The sequence below is a fragment of the Corapipo altera genome, unplaced genomic scaffold (assembly GCF_003945725.1).
Source record: "Corapipo altera isolate COAL_440 unplaced genomic scaffold, ASM394572v1 61242, whole genome shotgun sequence".
Taxonomy (NCBI): Eukaryota; Metazoa; Chordata; class Aves; order Passeriformes; family Pipridae; genus Corapipo; species Corapipo altera.
This window is the reverse complement of record NW_020885007.1, coordinates 214,392-222,871: the sequence shown is the minus strand read 5'-3', so window position 1 is coordinate 222,871 and position 8,480 is coordinate 214,392. Positions and strand designations below refer to the sequence as shown.

Sequence of the window (8,480 nt, the reverse complement as noted above, 5' to 3'; positions counted from 1 at the left end):
GTGGCCTCACCAATGCAGAGTACAGGGGAAGGATCACTTCCCTGCTCCTGCTGACCACACTGTATCTGATGCAGGCCAGGATGCCATTGGCCTTCTTGGCCACCTGGGCACACTGCTGGCTCATGTTCAGCCTCCTGTCGATCAGCACCCCCAGGTCCCTTTCTGCCTGGCTGCTCTCTAGCCACTCTGTCCCCAACCTGTAGCGCTGCATGGGGTTGTTGTGGCCAAAGTGCAGGACCGGGCACTTGGCCTTGTTGAACTTCATTCCATTGGAGTCAGCCCATCTCTCCAGTCTATCTAGATCCCTCTGCAGAACCCTCCTGCCTTCCGGCATGTCGACACTCCCTCCCAACTTGGTGTCATCTGCAAATTTGCTGATGATGGACTCAATCCCCTCATCTAAATCATCGATAAAGATGTTAAAAAGGACTGGGCCCAGCACTGACCCCTGGGGAACACCACTGGTGACCGACCGCCAACTGGATGCAGCTCCGTTCACCAGCACTCTCTGGGCCCGACCCTCGAACCAGTTCCTGACCCAGCACAGAGTGCCCCTGTCCAAGCCGTGGGCTACCAACTTTTCCAGGAGTATGCTATGGGAGACAGTGTCAAAGGCTTTGCTGAAGTCCAGATAGACCACATCCACAGCCTTTCCCTCATCCACCAGGTGGGTCACCTGATCGTAAAAGGAGATCAGGTTGGTCAAACAGGACCTGCCCTTCCTAAACCCATGTTGATTGGGTCTGATCCCTTGTCCATCCTGTAGCTGCTGTGTGATTTCACACAGGATAATCTGTTCCATAACTCTGCCAGGCACTGAGGTCAGGCTGACAGGCCTGTAGTTACCAGGGTCAACCTTGCAGCCTTTTTTATGGATTGGGGTGATATTTACCAACTTCCAGTCATATGGGACCTCCCCAGTGAGCCAGGATTGTTGGAAGATGATGGAGAGCAACTTGGCAAGCTCTTCTGCCAGCTCCCTCATTACCCTAGGATGGATCCCGTCTGGTCCCATAGACTTGTGAGGATCCAGATGACTCAGTAAGTCACTGTCACTAACTATTTCCTCCTGGAATACAAGGGGACTATTTGGTTTCCTATCTCTGTCTACCAGCTCCAGAGGCCAGTTGCCTTGAGGTCCACCTGTCCTACTGGTAAAAACTGAGGGAAAGTAGGTGTTAAGTACCTCAACCTTCTCCTCATCTCTATTAACTATGTTTCCCTCCAAGTCCCTCAAAGAATGGAGGTTTTCTTTGCCCCTCCTTTTGTTATTAATGTATTTATAGAAGGACCTTTTGTTATCCCTAACAGAAGTGGCTAATTTAACTTCAAATTGTGCTTTTGTATTCCTGATTTTCTTTCTGCATGATCTAGCTGTCTTCCTGAATTCTTCGTAAGTAGCCAACCCTTTCTTCCACAGTCGGTAAACTCTCTTTTTATCCCTGATTTCCTTCAGAATCTCCCTGTTTAACCAAACTGGTTGTCTTCCCCGCCGGCTTGCCTTTCGGCACACCGGTACGGCCTGTTCCTGTGCACTCAAAACTTCCTGCTTGAAGCACATCCATCCCTCCTGGACCCCCTTGTTTTCAAGGGTTGTTTCCCAGGGTATGCTCTGGACTAGACTTCTGAATAGGTCAAAATCTGCCCTCCGGAAGTCCAGCGTAGAGGTTTTATTGTTGTTTCTCCTTGAATCTCTGAGTATTGAAAATTCTATTATTTCATGGTCACTATTTCCCAGGTGACCTTCAACCACTACATCTCCTATCAACCCCTCTCTGTTTGTAAACAGCAGGTCTAACAGGACCTTACCCCTGGTAGGTTCATTTACCAGTTGATGAAGGAAATTGTCCTCTATACACTCCAGGAAATTCCTAGACTGCCTCTTCTCTGCAGTATTGAGCTCCCAGCAGATATCCCAGCAGATATCCCAGCAGAAGACAGGCTCTAGTTCACATGTGCCAAACAGATGTATACTTCGTGTTTGCAGCAGATCTGCCTTTTGAGCTGTTCAAGGTGTATATCACTATCCAAAGACTGTGCCTGTTTGGGAGAAGGATTTACCAGAAAGACTGACAGTCTACTTCTATCCATTTAAAATCTTATTCTACTTTTAGTTTCCACACATCATTGTTTTCCAGCAGAATATAAGACATGTAGAAGGCTCTACCACCCAGTAAGATGAGTGTTGGTGTCATATTTAATAAAAAAGTCATTTAGCAATTGCAATGAGAAAAATGGGGGGAAAAAAGAGATGTGTAAGAAGAAATCTATTTTGGAACAGATAACATTAACTTTAGAATCTTGAAAATGAAAATAATTTCCCAAAGGAAATGTCCTGTTAGAAACTTAAGAACTGGCCTGCAACACTTGTCTGCTTTTCCTTGCATAGCTAATAACATCGCGTAGCACAATATCGTGCCAGGACTAACTTACAAAAGAAAAACTATGTGTGGGATTTTTAGACATACCACAACAACTCTATCAAGTGACACATGCATCTGTGTAAGTTGCAGAAGTATTTGAGCAGTTTATTATTCATGTACTTCTTAAATTCAGTGTGTTCTGGGTTCAAAATAATATTGGGAGCTTTTTTTCAATTAAAAGTTTTAAATGTAACAGTTGTTGGCTATGGAAATCATACCCAACGTGACTCCTGTAGTCTTAAGTGGGAGCTGGAACCACTCTTGGAGGGCTGGTTTATAATTTTTAATTGTATTTGGGTGTAGGACTGTAGTGTTCTTGGGTGTATTGCATGGACTCCATTATCTACAGCTTTGTATAATAACTAGAAAGGACAGTAGAGTTTACTGATGCTTGTCTGGTAATATCACTTCTGTGTTATAATGGAAGGGGTTTTTGTGATGTATGAAACTTGTGGGTTTTTTTTATATAATCAAGTATAGTGTAGATGAGTGTTGTAATGCCTCTTCTCATGTGTAAATAGTTGTGTATGTGCACAAGATGCTACTTATGATTTTTATTGCAGTGTTCAATCTTAGTTTTTTAGTTCACTATTAAAAGCATCAAGCTTTTGCTTTACCTTTGTTCTTTCAATTTAGTTATCAGATATGCAAGCATGTGCAGATAGTTCATACTTAGATATTGCACATAATCACATTATCCAACATCTATGCTCTGTTGTATTATGTAAATAATAAAAATCATGTACAGAAGGAAATGCTTTTTGTGGTAGTTCATTGGTTTATTGCTGTAACTTACAAGTGGCCCTGTGGAGGTTGGGGTACAAAGCTAGTACTAGGTTTGTATAGATTTTTTTTTTTAAACCTTTCTAACCTCCTCCTATTTCTTATTTTGACATACCGACTTTTTTAAGATGACTTGTTGAGAAAAGCGAAGCATGAACAACTGGAATACTGGTAACTACTTGATGACCAGAAAAAGATGTCAGCAAACAACAATGTGCTTAAAAGGGAACGAAGGAAATATTAACAGTGAACTTTAAATGTTTGTGTTCTTTCATGGGTATTGGGTTGTTTTTTTCTTCTTTTAGTTACAGAAGTTATTTCCAGTTGATCTGTTCTAATACAGTCAGTATATTGACTACATTGTTTTGTTAAAATCTTCCTCAGAAGGCCTGGGAAGAGTTGTCAGGGTCTGTATCCAAATATGAATTTCACATATGCCAGACGTACCTTTCCCAAGGAGAAACAAAAGTACACAACACATACTGACTTGAAAGAAGCTATCTTCACTGCTGACTAATACATAATAATAGTTAATATCAGAAATGTATAATGTGCATCCCATCAGTCAACTAGTACTTTCACTCAAGAGATAAGTTATTACTGCTGCCACTATATATGCTTCTGATAAGGGAACAAGGGCATGTTCTAGGCCTTCATGTGCCAGGATGAATTTTATATTTTTATTTGTGGAACTGTTTTATAGCATCAAAATTATAATTTTTCCACCTTTTTGTATTAAAGTAAAATCAATGCAATTGCATCATAAAAAGCTTGTTCAGTTTGCAGGTGGGTTTTTTTGTTTGTTTATTTGATACTAGTACTTAATGATTCTGATGGTCTCCCTCGCATTCATTTACTTTTTTAATCTGGACAAAGGCTTGTTTAATTTTTGGGCTGGAAGTCAACTTAAAGAAGACTGAAGTTCTCTATCAACCAGCACCTCAGGAATTCTTCCATCATCCCCATATCACCATTGGCGAATCAGAGCTCAAATCAGTCCAGCAGTTTAATTACCTAGGTAACCTCATCTCCTCGGATGGTAAGATTGACGGGGAGATAGACAACAGGTTAGCAAAGGCATATAGTGCCTTTGGAAAGCTTCATAAAAGAGTTTGGTGAAATAAACACTTGAAGAAAAGTACCAAGATCAGTGTTTACAGAGCCATTGTGCTGTCTACTCTTTTATATGGATCCAAATCATGGGTCATCTACCACCACCACCTGCGACTCTTAGAACGCTTCCATCAACGCTGACTCCGTACAATCCTAAACATCCACTGGTCAGATTATGTGACTAATACGTCTGTTCTAGAACAAGCAACAGTCACAAGTATCGAGGCCATGTTGCTGAGAACACAGCTGCGCTGGGCAGGACATGTCTCAAGGATGAAGGACCACCGCCTCCCTAAGATCGTACTTTATGGTGAACTTGCCACTGACTGCCGCAAGAGAGGAACCCCGAAGAGAAGATACAAGGACTCCCTGAAACAACATCTCAACCTCACCCATATTGATCATCATAACTGGTCTACTCTGACCTCCAATCGGGAGGTCTGGAGACACACCATCTATAACACTGCTGCTGCTTTTGAGAAAGCACACAGGATCACTCTTGAGGAGAAAAGACAATGCAGAAAGAATTGTGTCTTGCAGAATATACCACATAAGGAGTCTTTCTGCTGTCTTTTTGCAACCGGACGTGCCTATCTCGTATTGACCTTTTTAACCACCAGCGTGGTTGTAACAAATGTGGGTAGAGCCCTCCCCAAATCTTCGTTTGCGAAGCCTAGCTGTGATGATGATGATGATGATGATGATGATGATGTTGACTAGTACTTAATGATTCTGATGGTCTCCCTCGCATTCATTTAATTTTTTAATCTGGACAAAGACTTGTTTAATTTAACTCAGTAGATCTGAGGAGGAAAGTATGGAATGAGAAATCTCTCATTGTTCAATAAAATCATTAACTGTATCATGTAAATTCTTGACAGGTGGGATGTGAACCTGTATTCAAAACTAAGCTTTTGTCATAGGTTTACTTGTTCTAAAAAAACCAAGGGTGAATTCTTTTTTTTCTTTCCCCTGCATCATTGTAAAAGAGAGATGTTGAATGGAAGTGGGTGGTTTGCCTTGGGTGATTGACCCACACAGAAGAACTAACCAGCAGATCCACATTCCAAGCTGATGGCCCTCCGAAGACTGTGGGGAGGGGTGATGAGTTTTTGTCCTCTCCTCAGAAATGGGAGGCACTTCACTTTTGTCCTAACTCAGGCAAGGTGTGTGTTGGAGGGGTCTGAGGTTCACTTTGTTTTTGACCTGGTCACCTGGGTGCTTCTGGCCCCGGTTTGCCTCCGCTTTCCTGCACCCTGTTCTGTCCCCAGCCCAGACCTGCTCGGACTTCATCGTAGAGGCTTGACCCACCTGCAGAGGAACCTTTTGGGGAAGAGGTTGCCTTTTCTCTCCTCCGCTCCTGTGTTGGCAGCAGCTTGTGCCCATCAACAAAAGGGGGGAATTCCTGGCCACAGTCAGCTGCAGACAGCGTGAATCTAGTGGGAAGAACCCCCTTTTTCCCCTTTTCCCCTTCCCCTTCTCGGTGGTGGTGGGGAAGATCTCCATTTTCGACTTCTCCCGCGTACCAGGGCCCACAGACTGCCAGAGCCCAACAGCGCCCCCTGCCGGCCACCACAGAACAACTGCAGGCTCTACTCCTCCAGAGATCCAACAGCACTCCCTGCTGATCATGGTTAGAATTGCACCAAAAAGCAAAAAGTACTGAACTGTTCCCTTTTTGAAGGGGATTTTTGGGTACAGGATTATTGTTTAGTTGTTTTGATGTTTTTTTGTTGTTCTGCCAATACACATATATCCTTTAATAAAGGACTGTTTTCTTTCTCCATACTTCCTTAATTGGAACCTCTTAATTTCGAATTTACAATTGCTTAGAGGGAGGAGTTTGGTCTTCCTCATAACTCATTCTCCTTAGCAAAACACTTCAGTCTCATTAAACTGAGACAGCTTTATTCTGTTGTTGCCTAGAAATCGGGAGCCAAAAAAAAGACTCACCAGGCAAATTTAGTAGAGATAATAGAACAGGTCTTTAACGAAGGCCCTCTGGCCACAGGAGTACAAACAAGGCACATGCCCCCGTGTCCAGGGATTCCACAATTTATGGTCCGATCCAAGAACCACCCACCCCCAGATATGCCCCCCGGGCACGTGTCATAGGTTTGAAAAGAGATGTTGGAATTTTTTCCCAATGCTCCCCCCCCAATCTGTTTCTTCCAGTATGGGGGGGGGATGACGCAAAACCACATGCGCTGGACAGAGTGGGAGCAGGGGGAGGGGGAGTGCTTTCAGGAAACACGATTGCCGCAGGGACAGATGGGGGAGTTGGGGAGTCTTTTTTTTCGGGGGCTTTTGGGTTTGGTCCACGGACCGGACAGAGTGGAGAGCCCAGTTTCAACTGCCTCCTTTTCTTTTCCTGAGAGGAAGTTTTTTTTCCCCTCACGGGACACCTCACAGAGGACGACTGAGAGAGAGAGACCAACCCATCTCAGAGCGAGGTATTCGATTTTTGGGACTACCTGTGGGAGAAAGGACTCCTTTATTGTTGACTGTGATGCCATCGGCTGCTGACTGCTGCGGGCGCACGTGGCTACAAGCAGCTGTTGAACTGCCGGGACAGTCCTACCTTCCCCCCTCCTTCCCCCCCCCCCCCCGGGATGCCACGGGTTTCTTCCCCCCACCTGGAGAATTGGGACTTTTTTTGTTTCTTCTGAAAGTTTTTGATTGTACCCTTTGTGGTTTATTCAGATTTTGTTACTAAAAAACTGGGTTTTTCTTCCTTTTCCACACTTTCACCTGAAGTTTCTTAATTTCTACATTGTAATCTTGTTAAACTAAGAGAACATGCCTCCCCAGAAATTGAGTCGGGGGTCCCAAGACCCCTTTCTTCCTCATCTTCCTCTTCTTCACCGCACGTACTGTCTTTGGAGCTTCTCCAAGGTTCCGGGCTTGAAGGTTGCTTTGACTATGATGGTATCTTGTGGTTCAGGCCTGGAGTGCAAATGTTCTTAAACAGAAGGTGTTTACTACAGTTCTACCTTAAAAAGGAGCCTAAACAAGCCTATAGAATTTGGAAGATTCTATATGAAATGGGAGAATAAGGTTTGGTCAGTGTTAACTAATATTCTAAAGTGTGAGAGACTATACAACTACATTAAAATCTACAAAAAGCTAAAAATCCTAAAAATTCAAAGGCATCATAAGGTCTATAATCATTCAAGAGCACTAATTCCATTGAGGCTTATTAAACTTTCAAAGAGGGGAAAGGTTGGTAAATAAGAGTGGGTATTGACAAAGTGTGATAAATGGATCTTTATATTTTGGTGCAAACAGTGTGGTAAATATCCCTTGGCAAAAAGAATATGAATATTGGTGCAGAACACTTTGGATTTTGGTTGTTTGATCCTTAAATCTAAATTGACAAATGGTTATGACAAGGTAACCCACCTAGTTGATCAAAGGAAACCAGTTGATGTAATCTTTATGGATTTTAGCAAAACTTTCGATAATGTCTCTCACAGGATCCTTCTGGACAAACTGTCCAGCACACAGCTGGATAAACATGTCATGTGATGGATGAGCAACTGGCTCATGGGCCAAGTACAGAGGGTAATAGTGAATGGGGTGACATCAGACTGGCAACCTGTCACTAGTGGGGTTCTGCAGGGCTCCATCTTAGACCCAGTGTTCTTCAACACCTTCATAAATTACCTGGATGCAGAACTCGAAGGGATACTAAGTAAGTTTGCCAATGATACTAAACTGGGAGGAGCTGTTGACTCCCTCGAGGGCAGAGAGGCCCTGCAGAAAGACCTCGACAAATGAGCAGGCTGGGCAATCACCAACCATATGAAGTTTAACAAGGGCAAGTGCTGGATTCTGCACCTGGGATGGGGCAACTCTGGATATACGTACAGACCGCTGAATGAGAGGATGGAGAACAGTGCCGCAGAAAGGGACCTGTGGGTCCTGGATGATGGCAAGTTGAATATGAATCTGCAGTGTGCCCTGGCAGCCAAGGAGGGCCAAATTTGTCCTGGGGTGCATCAGGCACAGCATCACCAACTAGTCAAGGGAGGTGACTGTCCTGCTCTGCTCTGTGCTGGTGCAACCTCACCTCGAGTACTGTGTGCAGTTTTGGGCACCACAATATAGAAAAGATACAAAGCTATTAGAGAGTGTCCAAAGGAGAGTCATGAGGATGGT

General features: G+C 43.8%; 1 long non-coding RNA gene across 1 annotated transcript in view; it reads left to right on the top strand.

Annotated features, from left to right (window-relative positions):
- LOC113958798 overlaps positions 1–6,887 on the top strand; it is a 175,284-nt gene extending 168,397 nt beyond the window's left edge. Inside the window, exon 4 of the long non-coding RNA XR_003531629.1 lies at positions 6,872–6,887. This is a non-coding gene — a long non-coding RNA (uncharacterized LOC113958798). The remainder of the gene's footprint in view (positions 1–6,871) is intronic.
- The last annotated feature ends 1,593 nt before the right edge of the window (positions 6,888–8,480 follow it).